Below are 25,270 nucleotides of genomic sequence, written 5' to 3' on the forward strand. Positions count from 1 at the left end.
AGTTTATAATTTACTTTATAACGACAATGGATGTGATGCCAATGTAATTTGTAACATAGTAAATTGGGAGATCTTCGATCACCTGTGCCGCGCTAGTTACATATAAAAGCTTATTTATACAATGACAAAGCCTAATCAATTGTAACGACTTTTGTAACAGGCAAGTTGTTTGTAAGTGGTTGAGCAGCTGCCATACTGCGATCCACTGAAGCTTTCCTTTGCTTGATGATTCGATAATAAACATAAATTTAATTGTGTTTATTTTGTTTGGCTTTTTAAGTCAGAATATATAATATATAAAATATATATATATAAAATAATAATTATATTTAAATAAATTTTATTTAAATATATTTAACAATGGTAGCCATATGTTATCGTCATCCTATTAGTGACGCGTATAAAAATATTCTAAGTCGAAACATCAAATAAGAGACATATGCAAGTATATGTACTTCTTAGGTAGCCAACTGAATCGTCATCCTATTAGTGACGTGTATACAAATATTCTAAGTCCGAACATACAAGTAAGAGGACATATGCAAGTATATGTCCCTCTTATGTAGCCCACTGAATCGTCATCCTATTAGTGACGTGTATAAAAATATTCTAAGTCCTAACATACAAGTAAGAGACATATGCAAGTATATGTACCTCTTAAGTAGCCAACTGAATCGTCATCCTATTAGTGACGGTGTATAAAATATTCTAAGTCCGAACATACAAGTAAGAGACATATGCAAGTATCATGTACTCTTAAGGTAACCAACTGAATCGTCATCCTATTAGTGACGCGTATAAAATATTCTAAGTCCGAACATGCAAGTAAGAGACATATGCAAGTATATGTACCTCTTAAGGTAGCCAACTGAATCGTCATCCTATTAGTGACGTGTATAAAAATATTCTAAGTCCGAACATACAAGTAAGAGACATATGCAAATATATGTACCTCTTAAGGTAGCCAACTGAATCGTCATCCTATTAGTGACGTGTTTAAAAAATTCCAAGTCCAAACATGAGGGATATGTATGGAAAATAATATTAGTTCTAGTATGGATATGAAAAAATGAGTTATATGGATATGGGAAAAATACAAGTTCTAGTATGGATATGAAAAAAATGAGTTATGTGGATATGGGAAAAATAATAAGTTCTAGTATGGATATGAAAAAAAAATGAGTTATATGGATATGGTGAAAAAGATACAGAGTTCTAGTATGGATATGGAAAAATGAGTTATATGAATATGGGAAAAATGATAATTCTAGTATGGATATAAAAAATATTGAGTTATATGGATATTAAGAAATAATAAGTTCTAGTATGGATATGGAATAAAATGAGTTATATAGATATATGGCAAAAATTTTAATGTTCTAGTATGGATATGAAAAAATTAGTTTATATGAATATGGGAAAATTATAAGTTCTAGTATGGATATGGGAAAAATATAAGTTCTAGTAATGGATATAAAAAATATTGAGTTATATGGATATTAAAGAAATAATAAGTTCTAGTATGGATATGGAAAAAAATTAGTTATATTGATATGCTAATAATGAGTTTATATGCATATGGGAAAAATACTAAGTTGTAGTATGGATATGGGAAGAATACTGAGTTCTAGTATGGATATGGGAAAAATAATCAGTTCTAGTATGGATATGAAAAAATATTGAGTTTTATGGATATTGAAGAGATAATAAGCTCTAGTATGGATATGGAAAAAATTAATTATATTGTATAGTAAATAATAGTTATATGGATATAGGAAGGAAATTAGGTTCTAGTATGGATATGAAAAAAAATTAGTTCTATGGATATGGAAAAATAAAAAGTTCTGGTATGGATATGGAAAAATATTAAGTTATATGGATATTAAAGAAATAATAAGTTCTAGTATGGATATGGAATAAAATGAGTTATATAGATATGGCAAAAATATAATGTTCTAGTATGGATATGAAAAAACTTAGTTATATGAATATGGGAAAATTTATAAGTTCTAGTATGGATATGGGAAAAGAATAAGTTCTAGTATGGATATGAAAAAATATTGAGTTATATGAATATTAAAGAAATAATAAGTTCTAGTATGAATATGGAAAATATTATTTATATTGATATGGTAAATAATGATTTATATGGATATGGGATAAATACTAAATTCTAGTGTGGATATGGAAAAACGAGTTATATGGATATGGGAAAAATAATAAGTTCAAGTATGGATATGGAAAAAATTAGTTTAATAGTTATAGGTATGGAAAAAAATTAATTATATAGATATAGAACAAAAAATAAGTTATATGGATATGGTGGCATCAGTACGAAATATGCCCAATTTACATACACCGGAGCCGCAGTACGATAAATACCCAATATTTAGACGTCGTGGCCAAAAACATATATAGGGAGGCAGTGCTCGCCGACCGGTTGTATTGTTCAAAATTTATGTTTTTCATATTATTTTGGCAATGCTATATATAAATGATATCTTATACATATAATTCAATTATAGCGATATGGAAATACCATATTATATGTATAAAGAAAAAAAATGTATAATAAAATATACATTGACATACAAATATGGCTAGTTGTATGGATATGCCGTATTCATTATATGGATACGGCATATAGATTATATAAATATGACCAAAAAATATTTTATATTGATATGGCAAATAAAGAAATTACTTGAATATGGAAATAAAAGAAGTTATATTGATATGGAAGAAAATAATGAGTCATATAGATATGTTGGCATCAGTACGAAATATGCCCAATTTACATACACCGGGGCCGCAGTACGAAAAATACCCAATATTTAGACGTCGTGGCCAAAAACATATATAGGGAGGCAGTGCTCGCCGACCGGCCGTATTGTTCAAAATTTATGTTTATCATATTATTTTGGCAATGCTATATATAAATGATATCTTATACATATAATTCAATTATAGCGATATGGAAATACCATATTATATGTATAAAGAAAAAAAATGTATAATAAAATATACATTGACATACAAATATGGCTAGTTGTATGGATATGCCGTATTCATTATATGGATACGGCATATAGATTATATAAATATGACCAAAAAATATTTTATATTGATATGGCAAATAAAGAAATTACTTGAATATGGAAATAAAAGAAGTTATATTGATATGGAAGAAAATAATGAGTCATATAGATATGTTGGCATCAGTACGAAATATGCCCAATTTACATACACCGGGGCCGCAGTACGAAAAATACCCAATATTTAGACGTCGTGGCCAAAAACATATATAGGGAGGCAGTGCTCGCCGACCGGCCGTATTGTTCAAAATTTATGTTTATCATATTATTTTGGCAATGCTATATATAAATGATATCTTATACATATAATTCAATTATAGCGATATGGAAATACCATATTATATGTATAAAGAAAAAAACTGTATAATAAAATATACATTGACATACAAATATGGCTAGTTGTATGGATATGCCGTATTCATTATATGGATACGGCATATAGATTATATAAATATGACCAAAAAATATTTATATTGATATGGCAAATAAAGAAATTACTTGAATATGGAAATAAAAGAAGTTATATTGATATGGAAGAAAATAATGAGTCATATAGATATGTTGGCATCAGTACGAAATATGCCCAATTTACATACACCGGGGCCGCAGTACGAAAAATACCCAATATTTAGACGTCGTGGCCAAAAACATATATAGGGAGGCAGTGCTCGCCGACCGGCCGTATTGTTCAAAATTTATGTTTATCATATTATTTTGGCAATGCTATATATAAATGATATCTTATACATATAATTCAATTATAGCGATATGGAAATACCATATTATATGTATAACGAAAAAAAATGTATAATAAAATATACATTGACATACAAATATGGCTAGTTGTATGGATATGCCGTATTCATTATATGGATACGGCATATAGATTATATAAATATGACCAAAAAATATTTTATATTGATATGGCAAATAAAGAAATTACTTGAATATGGAAATAAAAGAAGTTATATTGATATGGAAGAAAATAATGAGTCATATAGATATGTTGGCATCAGTACGAAATATGCCCAATTTACATACACCGGGGCCGCAGTACGAAAAATACCCAATATTTAGACGTCGTGGCCAAAAACATATATAGGGAGGCAGTGCTCGCCGACCGGCCGTATTGTTCAAAATTTATGTTTATCATATTATTTTGGCAATGCTATATATAAATGATATCTTATACATATAATTCAATTATAGCGATATGGAAATACCATATTATATGTATAAAGAAAAAAATGTATAATAAAATATACATTGACATACAAATATGGCTAGTTGTATGGATATGCCGTATTCATTATATGGATACGGCATATAGATTATATGGATATGACCAAAAAATAATTCATAAAGAAATTATATGAATATGGCAGAAATAATTGGTTATATTAATATGATCAAATAATACTTTATATAAAAAGTGAATATCTTTGGTTGGGTGGCAAAGAGAATTAAATATGCCCGATATATAGACGTCGTGGCCAAAAACTACTATAGGGTGAAGTGCTTGTCTGTTGGTCTATATATATACATATAATATTTTATGCGTACACATTATTATTATAGATAGTTAATATCTATCGTATGGGTGGCAAACGGAATTAAATAATTTCGATATTTAGACGTCGTGGCCAAAAACTACTATAGGATGGTCAGTGGTTGTCCACCAATTAATTATTGAACAAACCATATGAATATCATATGCTGTTGTCAATATAATGTATATCAATAATAATAAAAAATAAGGATGGTACAGTAAGTAGTCCATCTACTATTGAACAAAATATATTATAATATATACTTTTGTTATCAATAGAACAACATATATTAAAATCAAAATATTATCCGTATAAATTTGTTTCTTAAATGAAATTAAGACTTGGCTACGCGGTTAATATTATAAACCCATGATAATAAGGTGAAACAGAGGTCAAGTTTCTATTATATATAGAATAACAAATTGTTTCCGACTTTTATCGTTAATCTTTGGTGGCAGGTATATATGATAATTTATATTAAATTATTATATCCCCTGTCGTTTGGGCACAGAGTATCGCTTGCCGGTACAATGTGTTTACAAAAAGCATTATAATAAAATATAATTGCAATATTAGTGATCAAAATAATTTCATATGCGCTCGGTTTTATATCATATATTACCAGAGAGTTATATGGAAAAGATAAATTTTAAATTTATCATCAAAATGCAAATGATTTAACTCAATATTTATATTGGTTAAACAAAAATTGTACATGTGTGGATACAATAATTATGTATGTTGAACAAAAATGATATTTTAGAATGAAATATGTATATATAATATAATAAAAACTTATAGAAAGAACAATATATATTGAAAATTGTGTTATAAAAAAGTTGTACTTTTTCTTAACATCAATTATAAACTTGTTATATTAGTGGCGAAACAAGTAAAAATTAAAGAACGTATACGAATGCCATATAAAAATGGCCGTATTCGAATTAAAATAGAATTATTTCACAAAGCAAAAAAAAAATATTGAATTAAAATCAATATTTAAGAAAAACCGAACATATAAAATGGAAATAAAATCTATTATATTTATATTACTAATTTCTATTCAAAAAATATGAATGAAATATGAACGAAAACATTATTCTGGTTGATCCTGCCAGTAGTTATATGCTTGTCTCAAAGATTAAGCCATGCATGTCTAAGTACACACGAATTAAAAGTGAAACCGCAAAAGGCTCATTATATCAGTTATGGTTCCTTAGATCGTTAACAGTTACTTGGATAACTGTGGTAATTCTAGAGCTAATACATGCAATTAAAACATGAACCTTATGGGACATGTGCTTTTATTAGGCTAAAACCAAGCGATCGCAAGATCGTTATATTGGTTGAACTCTAGATAACATGCAGATCGTATGGTCTTGTACCGACGACAGATCTTTCAAATGTCTGCCCTATCAACTTTTGATGGTAGTATCTAGGACTACCATGGTTGCAACGGGTAACGGGGAATCAGGGTTCGATTCCGGAGAGGGAGCCTGAGAAACGGCTACCACATCTAAGGAAGGCAGCAGGCGCGTAAATTACCCACTCCCAGCTCGGGGAGGTAGTGACGAAAAATAACAATACAGGACTCATATCCGAGGCCCTGTAATTGGAATGAGTACACTTTAAATCCTTTAACAAGGACCAATTGGAGGGCAAGTCTGGTGCCAGCAGCCGCGGTAATTCCAGCTCCAATAGCGTATATTAAAGTTGTTGCGGTTAAAACGTTCGTAGTTGAACTTGTGCTTCATACGGGTAGTACAACTTACAATTGTGGTTAGTACTATACCTTTATGTATGTAAGCGTATTACCGGTGGAGTTCTTATATGTGTTTAAATACTTGTATTTTTTCATATGTTCCTCCTATTTAAAAACCTGCATTAGTGCTCTTAAACGAGTGTTATTGTGGGCCGGTACAATTACTTTGAACAAATTAGAGTGCTTAAAGCAGGCTTCAAATGCCTGAATATTCTGTGCATGGGATAATGAAATAAGACCTCTGTTCTGCTTTCATTGGTTTTCAGATCAAGAGGTAATGATTAATAGAAGCAGTTTGGGGGCATTAGTATTACGACGCGAGAGGTGAAATTCTTGGACCGTCGTAAGACTAACTTAAGCGAAAGCATTTGCCAAAGATGTTTTCATTAATCAAGAACGAAAGTTAGAGGTTCGAAGGCGATCAGATACCGCCCTAGTTCTAACCATAAACGATGCCAGCTAGCAATTGGGTGTAGCTACTTTTATGGCTCTCTCAGTCGCTTCCCGGGAAACCAAAGCTTTTGGGCTCCGGGGGAAGTATGGTTGCAAAGCTGAAACTTAAAGGAATTGACGGAAGGGCACCACCAGGAGTGGAGCCTGCGGCTTAATTTGACTCAACACGGGAAAACTTACCAGGTCCGAACATAAGTGTGTAAGACAGATTGATAGCTCTTTCTCGAATCTATGGGTGGTGGTGCATGGCCGTTCTTAGTTCGTGGAGTGATTTGTCTGGTTAATTCCGATAACGAACGAGACTCAAATATATTAAATAGATATCTTCAGGATTATGGTGTTGAAGCTTATATAGCCTTCATTCATGGTGGCAGTAAAATGTTTATTGTGTTTGAATGTGTTTATATAAGTGGAGCCGTACCTGTTGGTTTGTCCCATTATAAGGACACTAGCTTCTTAAATGGACAAATTGCGTCTAGCAATAATGAGATTGAGCAATAACAGGTCTGTGATGCCCTTAGATGTCCTGGGCTGCACGCGCGCTACAATGAAAGTATCAACGTGTATTTCCTAGACCGAGAGGTCCGGGTAAACCGCTGAACCACTTTCATGCTTGGGATTGTGAACTGAAACTGTTCACATGAACTTGGAATTCCCAGTAAGTGTGAGTCATTAACTCGCATTGATTACGTCCCTGCCCTTTGTACACACCGCCCGTCGCTACTACCGATTGAATTATTTAGTGAGGTCTCCGGACGTGATCACTGTGACGCCTTGTGTGTTACGGTTGTTTCGCAAAAGTTGACCGAACTTGATTATTTAGAGGAAGTAAAAGTCGTAACAAGGTTTCCGTAGGTGAACCTGCGGAAGGATCATTATTGTATAATATCCTTACCGTTAATAAAAAAATTTGTTAATACAAATTTAATACAAATTACCAATATATATATATATATACATAATAATAATAATAATTATACCAAAAATATGATCTTAAAAGTAAAAGATCAAATAAATTTCGAACAAGCAAATCGAAATATTGTAATAATATAATATTATTACAAATAAATTAAATAGAAACAAACATAAAATTCGAACAAGCAAATCGAATTATTAATATAATAAAATATATTTTATATATTTATTATAAACTTTTGTGTGTATATGGACCATAATATACACGCGTTGCGAGATGTATTGGCCAACTAATTTGATGATGATCATACATTGGATAATGCAACAACCTAAAATATACAATGTTGTACCTGGTTTCAGGTTAATGTTTTATATAAAATTATCAATATATATTAACAAACAAATGCCATTACAAATAATACTTTGATATATATTGTTTATATAAAACTAAGACATTTCGCAGCATTTATTTTAGGTATATAAATACATTTATTGAAGGAATTGATATATGCCAGTAAAATGGTGTATTTTTAATTTCTTTCAATAAAAACATATTTGACCAAATTTAAAACCAATATTATAAAACTCTAAGCGGTGGATCACTCGGCTCATGGGTCGATGAAGAACGCAGCAAACTGTGCGTCATCGTGTGAACTGCAGGACACATGAACATCGACATTTTGAACGCATATCGCAGTCCATGCTGTTATGTACTTTAATTAATTTTATAGTGCTGCTTGGACTACATATGGTTGAGGGTTGTAAGACTATGCTAATTAAGTTGTTTATACAAATTTTATAATAAAATTTTATAAGCATATGGTATATTATTGGATAAAAATAATTTAATTATTTTATTCATAATATTAACAAATATATGAAAAACATTATCTCACAATAGTAATTAAACTTTGAGAAAAACGAAGAGGAATATTTTCTTTTTCAATCAAATAATACTGAGAAATGTCTAGCATAAAATATTATCTAGAATTGTCTCTTATTAATGATTTGAAATATGAAAAACGTTGACAATATTATTATTCTTCGTTAATTCGTTACAAATAAATGCCATTAATATATATATACGTCAGCTTTAAACGAATTTAATAAAATGTTTTATCATTATATATAAAGAATTAATTGCAAATAAAAGTTATATACAACCTCAACTCATATGGGACTACCCCCTGAATTTAAGCATATTAATTAGGGGAGGAAAAGAAACTAACAAGGATTTTCTTAGTAGCGGCGAGCGAAAAGAAATCAGTTCAGCACTAAGTCACTTTGTCTATATGGCAAATGTGAGATGCAGTGTATGGAGCGTCAATATTCTAGTATGAGAAATTAACGATTTAAGTCCTTCTTAAATGAGGCCATTTACCCATAGAGGGTGCCAGGCCCGTATAACGTTAATGATTACTAGATGATGTTTCCAAAGAGTCGTGTTGCTTGATAGTGCAGCACTAAGTGGGTGGTAAACTCCATCTAAAACTAAATATAACCATGAGACCGATAGTAAACAAGTACCGTGAGGGAAAGTTGAAAAGAACTCTGAATAGAGAGTTAAACAGTACGTGAAACTGCTTAGAGGTTAAGCCCGATGAACCTGAATATCCGTTATGGAAAATTCATCATTAAAATTGTAATATTTAAACAATATTATGATAATAGTGTGCATTTTTTCCATATAAGGACATTGTAATCTATTAGCATACCAAATTTATCATAAAATATAACTTATAGTTTATTCAAATTAAATTGCTTGCATTTTAACACAGAATAAATGTTATTAATTTGATAAAGTGCTGATAGATTTATATGAATACAGTGCGTTAATTTTTCGGAATTATATAATGGCATGATTATCATTGATTTTTGTGTTTATTATATGCACTTGTAGGATTAACAATGCGAAAGATTCAGGATACCTTCGGGACCCGTCTTGAAACACGGACCAAGGAGTCTAACATATGTGCAAGTTATTGGGATATAAACCTAATAGCGTAATTAACTTGACTAATAATGGGATTAGTTTTTTAACTATTTATAGCTAATTAACACAATCCCGGGGCGTTCTATATAGTTATGTATAATGATATTTATATTATTTATGCCTCTAACTGGAACGTACCTTGAGCATATATGCTGTGACCCGAAAGATGGTGAACTATACTTGATCAGGTTGAAGTCAGGGGAAACCCTGATGGAAGACCGAAACAGTTCTGACGTGCAAATCGATTGTCAGAATTGAGTATAGGGGCGAAAGACCAATCGAACCATCTAGTAGCTGGTTCCTTCCGAAGTTTCCCTCAGGATAGCTGGTGCATTTTAATATTATATAAAATAATCTTATCTGGTAAAGCGAATGATTAGAGGCCTTAGGGTCGAAACGATCTTAACCTATTCTCAAACTTTAAATGGGTAAGAACCTTAACTTTCTTGATATGAAGTTTAAGGTTATGATATAATGTGCCCAGTGGGCCACTTTTGGTAAGCAGAACTGGCGCTGTGGGATGAACCAAACGTAATGTTACGGTGCCCAAATTAACAACTCATGCAGATACCATGAAAGGCGTTGGTTGCTTAAAACAGCAGGACGGTGATCATGGAAGTCGAAATCCGCTAAGGAGTGTGTAACAACTCACCTGCCGAAGCAACTAGCCCTTAAAATGGATGGCGCTTAAGTTGTATACCTATACATTACCGCTAAAGTAGATGATTTATATTACTTGTGATATAAATTTTGAAACTTTAGTGAGTAGGAAGGTACAATGGTATGCGTAGAAGTGTTTGGCGTAAGCCTGCATGGAGCTGCCATTGGTACAGATCTTGGTGGTAGTAGCAAATAATCGAATGAGACCTTGGAGGACTGAAGTGGAGAAGGGTTTCGTGTGAACAGTGGTTGATCACGAGTTAGTCGGTCCTAAGTTCAAGGCGAAAGCCGAAAATTTTCAAGTAAAACCAAAAACGCAATATATACAAATCAAGCTAATATAATATACTTGAATAATTTTGAACGAAAGGGAATACGGTTCCAATTCCGTAACCTGTTGAGTATCCGTTTGTTATTAAATATGGGCCTCGTGCTCATCCTGGCAACAGGAACGACCATAAAGAAGCCGTCGAGAGATATCGGAAGAGTTTTCTTTTCTGTTTTATAGCCGTACTACCATGGAAGTCTTTCGCAGAGAGATATGGTAGATGGGCTAGAAGAGCATGACATATACTGTTGTGTCGATATTTTCTCCTCGGACCTTGAAAATTTATGGTGGGGACACGCAAACTTCTCAACAGGCCGTACCAATATCCGCAGCTGGTCTCCAAGGTGAAGAGTCTCTAGTCGATAGAATAATGTAGGTAAGGGAAGTCGGCAAATTAGATCCGTAACTTCGGGATAAGGATTGGCTCTGAAGATTGAGATAGTCGGGCTTGATTGGGAAACAATAACATGGTTTATGTGCTCGTTCTGGGTAAATAGAGTTTCTAGCATTTATGTTAGTTACTTGTTCCCCGGATAGTTAGTTACGTAGCCAATTGTGGAACTTTCTTGCTAAAATTTTTAAGAATACTAATTGGGTCAAACCAATTAGTTCTTATTAATTATAACGATTATCAATTAACAATCAATTCAGAACTGGCACGGACTTGGGGAATCCGACTGTCTAATTAAAACAAAGCATTGTGATGGCCCTAGCGGGTGTTGACACAATGTGATTTCTGCCCAGTGCTCTGAATGTCAAAGTGAAGAAATTCAAGTAAGCGCGGGTCAACGGCGGGAGTAACTATGACTCTCTTAAGGTAGCCAAATGCCTCGTCATCTAATTAGTGACGCGCATGAATGGATTAACGAGATTCCTACTGTCCCTATCTACTATCTAGCGAAACCACAGCCAAGGGAACGGGCTTGGAATAATTAGCGGGGAAAGAAGACCCTTTTGAGCTTGACTCTAATCTGGCAGTGTAAGGAGACATAAGAGGTGTAGAATAAGTGGGAGATATTAGACTTCGGTTTGGTATCGTCAATGAAATACCACTACTCTTATTGTTTCCTTACTTACTTGATTAAATGGAACGTGTATCATTTCCTAGCCATTATACGGATATATTTATTATATCTTATGGTATTGGGTTTTGATGCAAGCTTCTTGATCAAAGTATCACGAGTTTGTTATATAATCGCAAACAAATTCTTTAATAAAACGGTGCATTTATGTATTTTTGATTTGAAAATTTGGTATAACTCCAATTACTCAGGTATGATCCAATTCAAGGACATTGCCAGGTAGGGAGTTTGACTGGGGCGGTACATCTCTCAAATAATAACGGAGGTGTCCCAAGGCCAGCTCAGTGCGGACAGAAACCACACATAGAGCAAAAGGGCAAATGCTGACTTGATCTCGGTGTTCAGTACACACAGGGACAGCAAAAGCTCGGCCTATCGATCCTTTTGGTTTAAAGAGTTTTTAACAAGAGGTGTCAGAAAAGTTACCATAGGGATAACTGGCTTGTGGCGGCCAAGCGTTCATAGCGACGTCGCTTTTTGATCCTTCGATGTCGGCTCTTCCTATCATTGTGAAGCAAAATTCACCAAGCGTTGGATTGTTCACCCATGCAAGGGAACGTGAGCTGGGTTTAGACCGTCGTGAGACAGGTTAGTTTTACCCTACTAATGACAAAACGTTGTTGCGACAGCATTCCTGCGTAGTACGAGAGGAACCGCAGGTACGGACCAATGGCACAATACTTGTTCGAGCGAACAGTGGTATGACGCTACGTCCGTTGGATTATGCCTGAACGCCTCTAAGGTCGTATCCGTGCTGGACTGCAATGATAAATAAGGGGCAATTTGCATTGTATGGCTTCTAAACCATTTAAAGTTTATAATTTACTTTATAAACGACAATGGATGTGATGCCAATGTAATTTGTAACATAGTAAATTGGGAGGATCTTCGATCACCTGATGCCGCGCTAGTTACATATAAAAGCATTATTTAATACAATGACAAAGCCTAGAATCAATTGTAAACGACTTTTGTAACAGGCAAGGTGTTGTAAGTGGTTGAGCAGCTGCCATACTGCGATCCACTGAAGCTTATCCTTTGCTTGATGATTCGATAATAAACATAAATTTAATTGTGTTTATTTTGTTTGGCTTTTTTAAGTCAGAATATATATATATATAAAATATATATATATAAAATAATAATTATATTTAAATAAATTTTATTTAAATATATTTAACAATGGTAGCCATATGTATCGTCATCCTATTAGTGACGCGTATAAAAATATTCTAAGTCCGAACATGCAAATAAGAGACATATGCAAGTATATGTACTTCTTAAGGTAGCCAACTGAATCGTCATCCTATTAGTGACGTGTATACAAATATTCTAAGTCCGAACATACAAGTAAGAGACATATGCAAGTATATGTACCTCTTAAGGTAGCCAACTGAATCGTCATCCTATTAGTGACGTGTATAAAAATATTCTAAGTCCGAACATACAAGTAAGAGACATATGCAAGTATATGTACCTCTTAAGGTAGCCAACTGAATCGTCATCCTATTAGTGACGTGTATAAAAATATTCTAAGTCCGAACATACAAGTAAGAGACATATGCAAGTATATGTACCTCTTAAGGTAGCCAACTGAATCGTCATCCTATTAGTGACGTGTATAAAAATATTCTAAGTCCGAACATACAAGTAAGAGACATATGCAAGTATATGTACCTCTTAAGGTAGCCAACTGAATCGTCATCCTATTAGTGACGTGTATAAAAATATTCTAAGTCCGAACATACAAGTAAGAGACATATGCAAGTATATGTACCTCTTAAGGTAGCCAACTGAATCGTCATCCTATTAGTGACGTGTATAAAAATATTCCAAGTCCAAACATGAGTTATATGGATATGAAAATAATATTAAGTTCTAGTATGGATATGAAAAAAATGAGTTATATGGATATGGGAAAAATAACAAGTTCTAGTATGGATATGAAAAAAATGAGTTATGTGGATATGGGAAAAATAATAAGTTCTAGTATGGATATGAAAAAAAAATGAGTTATATGGATATGGAAAAGAATACAGAGTTCTAGTATGGATATGGAAAAATGAGTTATATGAATATGGGAAAAATGATAAGTTCTAGTATGGATATGTAATATATTGAGTTATATGGATATTTAAGAAATAATAAGTTCTAGTATGGATATTTAATAAAATGAGTTATATAGATATGGCAAAACATTTAATGTTCTAGTATGGATATGAAAAAAATTAGTTATATGAATATGGGAAAATTTATAAGTTCTAGTATGGATATGGGAAAAATAATAAGTGCTAGTTTGGATATAAAAAATATTGAGTTATATGGATATTAAAGAAATAATAAGTTCTAGTATGGATATGGAAAAAATTAGTTATATTGATATGCTAAATAATGAGTTATATGCATATGGGAAAAATACTAAGTTGTAGTATGGATATGGGAAGAATACTGAGTTCTAGTATGGATATGGGAAAAATAATCAGTTCTAGTATGGATATGAAAAAATATTGAGTTTTATGGATATTGAAGAGATAATAAGCTCTAGTATGGATATGGAAAAAATTAATTATATTGTAATAGTAAATAATAAGTTATATGGATATAGGAAGAAAATTAGGTTCTAGTATGGATATGAAAAAAATTAGTTCTATGGATATGGGAAAAATAAAAAGTTCTGGTATGGATATGGAAAAATATTAAGTTATATGGATATTAAAGAAATAATAAGTTCTAGTATGGATATGGAATAAATGAGTTATATAGATATGGCAAAAATATAATGTTCTAGTATGGATATGAAAAAAATTAGTTATATGAATATGGGAAAATTTATAAGTTCTAGTATGGATATGGGAAAAAGAATAAGTTCTAGTATGGATATGAAAAAATATTGAGTTATATGAATATTAAAGAAATAATAAGTTCTAGTATGAATATGGAAAAATATTATTTATATTGATATGGTAAATAATGATTTATATGGATATGGGATAAATACTAATTTCTAGTGTGGATATGGAAAAAACGAGTTATATGGATATGGGAAAAATAATAAGTTCAAGTATGGATATGGAAAAAATTAGTTTAATAGTTATAGGTATGGAAAAAATTAATTATATAGATATAGAACAAAAAATAAGTTATATGGATATGGTGGCATCAGTACGAAATATGCCCAATTTACATACACCGGAGCCGCAGTACGATAAATACCCAATATTTAGACGTCGTGGCCAAAAACATATATAGGGAGGCAGTGCTCGCCGACCGGCCGTATTGTTCAAAATTTATGTTTTTCATATTATTTTGGCAATGCTATATATAAATGATATCTTATACATATAATTCAATTATAGCGATATGGAAATACCATATTATATGTATAAAGAAAAAAAATGTATAATAAAATATACATTGACATACAAATATGGCTAGTTGTATGGATATGCCGTATTCATTATATGGATACGGCATATAGATTATATAAATATGACCAAAAAATATTTTATATTGATATGGCAAATAAAGAAATTACTTGAATATGGAAATAAAAGAAGTTATATTGATATGGAAGAAAATAATGAGTCATATAGATATGTTGGCATCAGTACGAAATATGCCCAATTTACATACACCGGGGCCGCAGTACGAAAAATACCCAATATTTAGACGTCGTGGCCAAAAACATATATAGGGAGGCAGTGCTCGCCGACCGGCCGTATTGTTCAAAATTTATGTTTATCATATTATTTTGGCAATGCTATATATAAATGATATCTTATACATATAATTCAATTATAGCGATATGGAAATACCATATTATATGTATAAAGAAAAAAAATGTATAATAAAATATACATTGACATACAAATATGGCTAGTTGTATTGATATGCCGTATTCATTATATGGATACGGCATATAGATTATATAAATATGACCAAAAAATATTTTATATTGATATGGCAAATAAAGAAATTACTTGAATATGGAAATAAAAGAAGTTATATTGATATGGAAGAAAATAATGAGTCATATAGATATGTTGGCATCAGTACGAAATATGCCCAATTTACATACACCGGGGCCGCAGTACGAAAAATACCCAATATTTAGACGTCGTGGCCAAAAACATATATAGGGAGGCAGTGCTCGCCGACCGGCCGTATTGTTCAAAATTTATGTTTATCATATTATTTTGGCAATGCTATATATAAATGATATCTTATACATATAATTCAATTATAGCGATATGGAAATACCATATTATATGTATAAAGAAAAAAATGTATAATAAAATATACATTGACATACAAATATGGCTAGTTGTATGGATATGCCGTATTCATTATATGGATACGGCATATAGATTATATAAATATGACCAAAAAATATTTTATATTGATATGGCAAATAAAGAAATTACTTGAATATGGAAATAAAAGAAGTTATATTGATATGGAAGAAAATAATGAGTCATATAGATATGTTGGCATCAGTACGAAATATGCCCAATTTACATACACCGGGGCCGCAGTACGAAAAATACCCAATATTTAGACGTCGTGGCCAAAAACATATATAGGGAGGCAGTGCTCGCCGACCGGCCGTATTGTTCAAAATTTATGTTTATCATATTATTTTGGCAATGCTATATATAAATGATATCTTATACATATAATTCAATTATAGCGATATGGAAATACCATATTATATGTATAAAGAAAAAAAATGTATAATAAAATATACATTGACATACAAATATGGCTAGTTGTATGGATATGCCGTATTCATTATATGGATACGGCATATAGATTATATGGATATGACCAAAAAATAATTCATAAAGAAATTATATGAATATGGCAGAAATAATTGGTTATATTAATATGATCAAATAATACTTTATATAAAAAAGTGAATATCTTTGGTTGGGTGGCAAAGAGAATTAAATATGCCCGATATATAGACGTCGTGGCCAAAAACTACTATAGGGTGAAGTGCTTGTCTGTTGGTCTATATATATACATATAATATTTTATGCGTACACATTATTATTATAGATAGTTAATATCTATCGTATGGGTGGCAAACGGAATTAAATAATTTCGATATTTAGACGTCGTGGCCAAAAACTACTATAGGATGGTCAGTGGTTGTCCACCAATTAATTATTGAACAAACCATATGAATATCATATGCTGTTGTCAATATAATGTATATCAATAATAATAAAAAATAAGGATGGTACAGTAAGTAGTCCATCTACTATTGAACAAAATATATTATAATATATACTTTTGTTATCAATAGAACAACATATATTAAAATCAAAATATTATCCGTATAAATTTGTTTCTTAAATGAAATTAAGACTTGGCTACGCGGTTAATATTATAAACCCATGATAATAAGGTGAAACAGAGGTCAAGTTTCTATTATATATAGAATAACAAATTGTTTCCGACTTTTATCGTTAATCTTTGGTGGCAGGTATATATGATAATTTATATTAAATTATTATATCCCCTGTCGTTTGGGCACAGAGTATCGCTTGCCGGTACAATGTGTTTACAAAAAGCATTATAATAAAATATAATTGCAATATTAGTGATCAAAATAATTTCATATGCGCTCGGTTTTATATCATATATTACCAGAGAGTTATATGGAAAAGATAAATTTTAAATTTATCATCAAAATGCAAATGATTTAACTCAATATTTATATTGGTTAAACAAAAATTGTACATGTGTGGATACAATAATTATGTATGTTGAACAAAAATGATATTTTAGAATGAAATATGTATATATAATATAATAAAAACTTATAGAAAGAACAATATATATTGAAAATTGTGTTATAAAAAAGTTGTACTTTTTCTTTAACATCAATTATAAACTTGTTATATTAGTGGCGAAACAAGTAAAAATTAAAGAACGTATACGAATGCCATATAAAAATGGCCGTATTCGAATTAAAATAGAATTATTTCACAAAGCAAAAAAAAAATATTGAATTAAAATCAATATTTAAGAAAAACCGAACATATAAAATGGAAATAAAATCTATTATATTTATATTACTAATTTCTATTCAAAAAATATGAATGAAATATGAACGAAAACATTATTCTGGTTGATCCTGCCAGTAGTTATATGCTTGTCTCAAAGATTAAGCCATGCATGTCTAAGTACACACGAATTAAAAGTGAAACCGCAAAAGGCTCATTATATCAGTTATGGTTCCTTAGATCGTTAACAGTTACTTGGATAACTGTGGTAATTCTAGAGCTAATACATGCAATTAAAACATGAACCTTATGGGACATGTGCTTTTATTAGGCTAAAACCAAGCGATCGCAAGATCGTTATATTGGTTGAACTCTAGATAACATGCAGATCGTATGGTCTTGTACCGACGACAGATCTTTCAAATGTCTGCCCTATCAACTTTTGATGGTAGTATCTAGGACTACCATGGTTGCAACGGGTAACGGGGAATCAGGGTTCGATTCCGGAGAGGGAGCCTGAGAAACGGCTACCACATCTAAGGAAGGCAGCAGGCGCGTAAATTACCCACTCCCAGCTCGGGGAGGTAGTGACGAAAAATAACAATACAGGACTCATATCCGAGGCCCTGTAATTGGAATGAGTACACTTTAAATCCTTTAACAAGGACCAATTGGAGGGCAAGTCTGGTGCCAGCAGCCGCGGTAATTCCAGCTCCAATAGCGTATATTAAAGTTGTTGCGGTTAAAACGTTCGTAGTTGAACTTGTGCTTCATACGGGTAGTACAACTTACAATTGTGGTTAGTACTATACCTTTATGTATGTAAGCGTATTACCGGTGGAGTTCTTATATGTGTTTAAATACTTGTATTTTTTCATATGTTCCTCCTATTTAAAAACCTGCATTAGTGCTCTTAAACGAGTGTTATTGTGGGCCGGTACAATTACTTTGAACAAATTAGAGTGCTTAAAGCAGGCTTCAAATGCCTGAATATTCTGTGCATGGGATAATGAAATAAGACCTCTGTTCTGCTTTCATTGGTTTTCAGATCAAGAGGTAATGATTAATAGAAGCAGTTTGGGGGCATTAGTATTACGACGCGAGAGGTGAAATTCTTGGACCGTCGTAAGACTAACTTAAGCGAAAGCATTTGCCAAAGATGTTTTCATTAATCAAGAACGAAAGTTAGAGGTTCGAAGGCGATCAGATACCGCCCTAGTTCTAACCATAAACGATGCCAGCTAGCAATTGGGTGTAGCTACTTTTATGGCTCTCTCAGTCGCTTCCCGGGAAACCAAAGCTTTTGGGCTCCGGGGGAAGTATGGTTGCAAAGCTGAAACTTAAAGGAATTGACGGAAGGGCACCACCAGGAGTGGAGCCTGCGGCTTAATTTGACTCAACACGGGAAAACTTACCAGGTCCGAACATAAGTGTGTAAGACAGATTGATAGCTCTTTCTCGAATCTATGGGTGGTGGTGCATGGCCGTTCTTAGTTCGTGGAGTGATTTGTCTGGTTAATTCCGATAACGAACGAGACTCAAATATATTAAATAGATATCTTCAGGATTATGGTGTTGAAGCTTATATAGCCTTCATTCATGGTGGCAGTAAAATGTTTATTGTGTTTGAATGTGTTTATATAAGTGGAGCCGTACCTGTTGGTTTGTCCCATTATAAGGACACTAGCTTCTTAAATGGACAAATTGCGTCTAGCAATAATGAGATTGAGCAATAACAGGTCTGTGATGCCCTTAGATGTCCTGGGCTGCACGCGCGCTACAATGAAAGTATCAACGTGTATTTCCTAGACCGAGAGGTCCGGGTAAACCGCTGAACCACTTTCATGCTTGGGATTGTGAACTGAAACTGTTCACATGAACTTGGAATTCCCAGTAAGTGTGAGTCATTAACTCGCATTGATTACGTCCCTGCCCTTTGTACACACCGCCCGTCGCTACTACCGATTGAATTATTTAGTGAGGTCTCCGGACGTGATCACTGTGACGCCTTGTGTGTTACGGTTGTTTCGCAAAAGTTGACCGAACTTGATTATTTAGAGGAAGTAAAAGTCGTAACAAGGTTTCCGTAGGTGAACCTGCGGAAGGATCATTATTGTATAATATCCTTACCGTTAATAAAAAAATTTGTTAATACAAATTTAATACAAATTACCAATATATATATATATATACATAATAATTATAATAATAATTATACCAAAAATATGATCTTAAAAGTAAAAGATCAAATAAATTTCGAACAAGCAAATCGAAATATTGTAATAATATAATATTATTACAAATAAATTAAATAGAAACAAACATAAAATTCGAACAAGCAAATCGAATTATTAATATAATAAAATATATTTTATATATTTATTATAAACTTTTGTGTGTATATGGACCATAATATACACGCGTTGCGAGATGTATTGGCCAACTAATTTGATGATGATCATACATTGGATAATGCAACAACCTAAAATATACAATGTTGTACCTGGTTTCAGGTTAATGTTTTATATAAAATTATCAATATATATTAACAAACAAATGCCATTACAAATAATACTTTGATATATATTGTTTATATAAAACTAAGACATTTCGCAGCATTTATTTTAGGTATATAAATACATTTATTGAAGGAATTGATATATGCCAGTAAAATGGTGTATTTTTAATTTCTTTCAATAAAAACATATTTGACCAAATTTAAAACCAATATTATAAAACTCTAAGCGGTGGATCACTCGGCTCATGGGTCGATGAAGAACGCAGCAAACTGTGCGTCATCGTGTGAACTGCAGGACACATGAACATCGACATTTTGAACGCATATCGCAGTCCATGCTGTTATGTACTTTAATTAATTTTATAGTGCTGCTTGGACTACATATGGTTGAGGGTTGTAAGACTATGCTAATTAAGTTGTTTATACAAATTTTATAATAAAATTTTATAAGCATATGGTATATTATTGGATAAAAATAATTTAATTATTTTATTCATAATATTAACAAATATATGAAAAACATTATCTCACAATAGTAATTAAACTTTGAGAAAAACGAAGAGGAATATTTTCTTTTTCAATCAAATAATACTGAGAAATGTCTAGCATAAAATATTATCTAGAATTGTCTCTTATTAATGATTTGAAATATGAAAAACGTTGACAATATTATTATTCTTCGTTAATTCGTTACAAATAAATGCCATTAATATATATATACGTCAGCTTTAAACGAATTTAATAAAATGTTTTATCATTATATATAAAGAATTAATTGCAAATAAAAGTTATATACAACCTCAACTCATATGGGACTACCCCCTGAATTTAAGCATATTAATTAGGGGAGGAAAAGAAACTAACAAGGATTTTCTTAGTAGCGGCGAGCGAAAAGAAATCAGTTCAGCACTAAGTCACTTTGTCTATATGGCAAATGTGAGATGCAGTGTATGGAGCGTCAATATTCTAGTATGAGAAATTAACGATTTAAGTCCTTCTTAAATGAGGCCATTTACCCATAGAGGGTGCCAGGCCCGTATAACGTTAATGATTACTAGATGATGTTTCCAAAGAGTCGTGTTGCTTGATAGTGCAGCACTAAGTGGGTGGTAAACTCCATCTAAAACTAAATATAACCATGAGACCGATAGTAAACAAGTACCGTGAGGGAAAGTTGAAAAGAACTCTGAATAGAGAGTTAAACAGTACGTGAAACTGCTTAGAGGTTAAGCCCGATGAACCTGAATATCCGTTATGGAAAATTCATCATTAAAATTGTAATATTTAAACAATATTATGATAATAGTGTGCATTTTTTCCATATAAGGACATTGTAATCTATTAGCATACCAAATTTATCATAAAATATAACTTATAGTTTATTCAAATTAAATTGCTTGCATTTTAACACAGAATAAATGTTATTAATTTGATAAAGTGCTGATAGATTTATATGAATACAGTGCGTTAATTTTTCGGAATTATATAATGGCATGATTATCATTGATTTTTGTGTTTATTATATGCACTTGTAGGATTAACAATGCGAAAGATTCAGGATACCTTCGGGACCCGTCTTGAAACACGGACCAAGGAGTCTAACATATGTGCAAGTTATTGGGATATAAACCTAATAGCGTAATTAACTTGACTAATAATGGGATTAGTTTTTTAACTATTTATAGCTAATTAACACAATCCCGGGGCGTTCTATATAGTTATGTATAATGATATTTATATTATTTATGCCTCTAACTGGAACGTACCTTGAGCATATATGCTGTGACCCGAAAGATGGTGAACTATACTTGATCAGGTTGAAGTCAGGGGAAACCCTGATGGAAGACCGAAACAGTTCTGACGTGCAAATCGATTGTCAGAATTGAGTATAGGGGCGAAAGACCAATCGAACCATCTAGTAGCTGGTTCCTTCCGAAGTTTCCCTCAGGATAGCTGGTGCATTTTAATATTATATAAAATAATCTTATCTGGTAAAGCGAATGATTAGAGGCCTTAGGGTCGAAACGATCTTAACCTATTCTCAAACTTTAAATGGGTAAGAACCTTAACTTTCTTGATATGAAGTTTAAGGTTATGATATAATGTGCCCAGTGGGCCACTTTTGGTAAGCAGAACTGGCGCTGTGGGATGAACCAAACGTAATGTTACGGTGCCCAAATTAACAACTCATGCAGATACCATGAAAGGCGTTGGTTGCTTAAAACAGCAGGACGGTGATCATGGAAGTCGAAATCCGCTAAGGAGTGTGTAACAACTCACCTGCCGAAGCAACTAGCCCTTAAAATGGATGGCGCTTAAGTTGTATACCTATACATTACCGCTAAAGTAGATGATTTATATTACTTGTGATATAAATTTTGAAACTTTAGTGAGTAGGAAGGTACAATGGTATGCGTAGAAGTGTTTGGCGTAAGCCTGCATGGAGCTGCCATTGGTACAGATCTTGGTGGTAGTAGCAAATAATCGAATGAGACCTTGGAGGACTGAAGTGGAGAAGGGTTTCGTGTGAACAGTGGTTGATCACGAGTTAGTCGGTCCTAAGTTCAAGGCGAAAGCCGAAAATTTTCAAGTAAAACCAAAAACGCAATATATACAAATCAAGCTAATATAATATACTTGAATAATTTTGAACGAAAGGGAATACGGTTCCAATTCCGTAACCTGTTGAGTATCCGTTTGTTATTAAATATGGGCCTCGTGCTCATCCTGGCAACAGGAACGACCATAAAGAAGCCGTCGAGAGATATCGGAAGAGTTTTCTTTTCTGTTTTATAGCCGTACTACCATGGAAGTCTTTCGCAGAGAGATATGGTAGATGGGCTAGAAGAGCATGACATATACTGTTGTGTCGATATTTTCTCCTCGGACCTTGAAAATTTATGGTGGGGACACGCAAACTTCTCAACAGGCCGTACCAATATCCGCAGCTGGTCTCCAAGGTGAAGAGTCTCTAGTCGATAGAATAATGTAGGTAAGGGAAGTCGGCAAATTAGATCCGTAACTTCGGGATAAGGATTGGCTCTGAAGATTGAGATAGTCGGGCTTGATTGGGAAACAATAACATGGTTTATGTGCTCGTTCTGGGTAAATAGAGTTTCTAGCATTTATGTTAGTTACTTGTTCCCCGGATAGTTAGTTACGTAGCCAATTGTGGAACTTTCTTGCTAAAATTTTTAAGAATACTAATTGGGTCAAACCAATTAGTTCTTATTAATTATAACGATTATCAATTAACAATCAATTCAGAACTGGCACGGACTTGGGGAATCCGACTGTCTAATTAAAACAAAGCATTGTGATGGCCCTAGCGGGTGTTGACACAATGTGATTTCTGCCCAGTGCTCTGAATGTCAAAGTGAAGAAATTCAAGTAAGCGCGGGTCAACGGCGGGAGTAACTATGACTCTCTTAAGGTAGCCAAATGCCTCGTCATCTAATTAGTGACGCGCATGAATGGATTAACGAGATTCCTACTGTCCCTATCTACTATCTAGCGAAACCACAGCCAAGGGAACGGGCTTGGAATAATTAGCGGGGAAAGAAGACCCTTTGAGCTTGACTCTAATCTGGCAGTGTAAGGAGACATAAGAGGTGTAGAATAAGTGGGAGATATTAGACTTCGGTTTGGTATCGTCAATGAAATACCACTACTCTTATTGTTTCCTTACTTACTTGATTAAATGGAACGTGTATCATTTCCTAGCCATTATACGGATATATTTATTATATCTTATGGTATTGGGTTTTGATGCAAGCTTCTTGATCAAAGTATCACGAGTTTGTTATATAATCGCAAACAAATTCTTTAATAAAACGGTGCATTTATGTATTTTTGATTTGAAAATTTGGTATAACTCCAATTACTCAGGTATGATCCAATTCAAGGACATTGCCAGGTAGGGTTTGACTGGGACGGTACATCTCTCAAATAATAACGGAGGTGTCCCAAGGCCAGCTCAGTGCGGACAGAAACCACACATAGAGCAAAAGGGCAAATGCTGACTTGATCTCGGTGTTCAGTACACACAGGGACAGCAAAAGCTCGCCTATCGATCCTTTTGGTTTAAAGAGTTTTTAACAAGAGGTGTCAGAAAAGTTACCATAGGGATAACTGGCTTGTGGCGGCCAAGCGTTCATAGCGACGTCGTTTTTTGATCCTTCGATGTCGGCTCTTCCTATCATTGTGAAGCAAAATTCACCAAGCGTTGTATTGTTCACCCATGCAAGGGAACGTGAGCTGGGTTTAGACCGTCGTGAGACAGGTTAGTTTTTACCCTACTATGACAAAACGTTGTTGCGACAGCATTCCTGCGTAGTACGAGAGGAACCGCAGGTACGGACCAATGGCACATACTTGTTAGAGCGAACAGTGGTATGACGCTACGTCCGTTGGATTATCCCTGAACGCATCGAATTTCGTATCCGTTCTGGAATCCAATCATAAATAATGGGCAATTTGCATTGTATGGATTATAAAACATTTAAAGTTTATAATATACTTTATAAACGACAATGGATGTGATGCCAATGTAATTTGTAACATAGTAAATTGGGAGGATCTTCGATCACCTGATGCCGCGCTAGTTACATATAAAAGCATTAGTTTAATACAATGACAAAGCCTAGAATCAATTGTAAACGACTTTTGTAACAGGCAAGGTGTTGTAAGTGGTTGAGCAGCTGCCATACTGCGATCCACTGAAGCTTATCCTTTTGCTGATGATTCGATAATAAACATAAATTTAATTGTGTTTATTTTGTTTGGCTTTTTTAAGTCAGAATATATATATAATAAAATATATATATATAAAAATATAATTATATTTAAATAAATTTTAATTTAAATATATTTAACAATGGTAGCCATATGTATCGTCATC

General features: G+C 32.9%; 6 non-coding genes across 6 annotated transcripts; all 6 read left to right on the plus strand.

Moving 5' to 3' along the window:
• The first annotated feature begins 5,743 nt into the window (after positions 1–5,743).
• LOC138914411 (small subunit ribosomal RNA) lies at positions 5,744–7,738 on the plus strand. The gene has a single exon (XR_011420264.1). It is a non-coding gene; the product is annotated as a small subunit ribosomal RNA (ribosomal RNA).
• Positions 7,739–8,358: 620 nt separating this feature from the next.
• LOC138914408 (5.8S ribosomal RNA) lies at positions 8,359–8,537 on the plus strand. The gene has a single exon (XR_011420261.1). It is a non-coding gene; the product is annotated as a 5.8S ribosomal RNA (ribosomal RNA).
• Positions 8,538–8,935: 398 nt separating this feature from the next.
• LOC138914413 (large subunit ribosomal RNA) lies at positions 8,936–12,892 on the plus strand. The gene has a single exon (XR_011420266.1). It is a non-coding gene; the product is annotated as a large subunit ribosomal RNA (ribosomal RNA).
• Positions 12,893–17,970: 5,078 nt separating this feature from the next.
• Positions 17,971–19,965, plus strand: LOC138914412 (small subunit ribosomal RNA). Its single transcript, XR_011420265.1, has one exon. It is a non-coding gene; the product is annotated as a small subunit ribosomal RNA (ribosomal RNA).
• Positions 19,966–20,588: 623 nt separating this feature from the next.
• On the plus strand, positions 20,589–20,767 carry LOC138914410 (5.8S ribosomal RNA). Its single transcript, XR_011420263.1, has one exon. It is a non-coding gene; the product is annotated as a 5.8S ribosomal RNA (ribosomal RNA).
• Positions 20,768–21,165: 398 nt separating this feature from the next.
• On the plus strand, positions 21,166–25,118 carry LOC138914409 (large subunit ribosomal RNA). Its single transcript, XR_011420262.1, has one exon. It is a non-coding gene; the product is annotated as a large subunit ribosomal RNA (ribosomal RNA).
• The last annotated feature ends 152 nt before the right edge of the window (positions 25,119–25,270 follow it).

The sequence above is a fragment of the Drosophila takahashii genome, unplaced genomic scaffold (assembly GCF_030179915.1).
Source record: "Drosophila takahashii strain IR98-3 E-12201 unplaced genomic scaffold, DtakHiC1v2 scaffold_188, whole genome shotgun sequence".
Classification (NCBI taxonomy): Eukaryota; Metazoa; Arthropoda; class Insecta; order Diptera; family Drosophilidae; genus Drosophila; species Drosophila takahashii.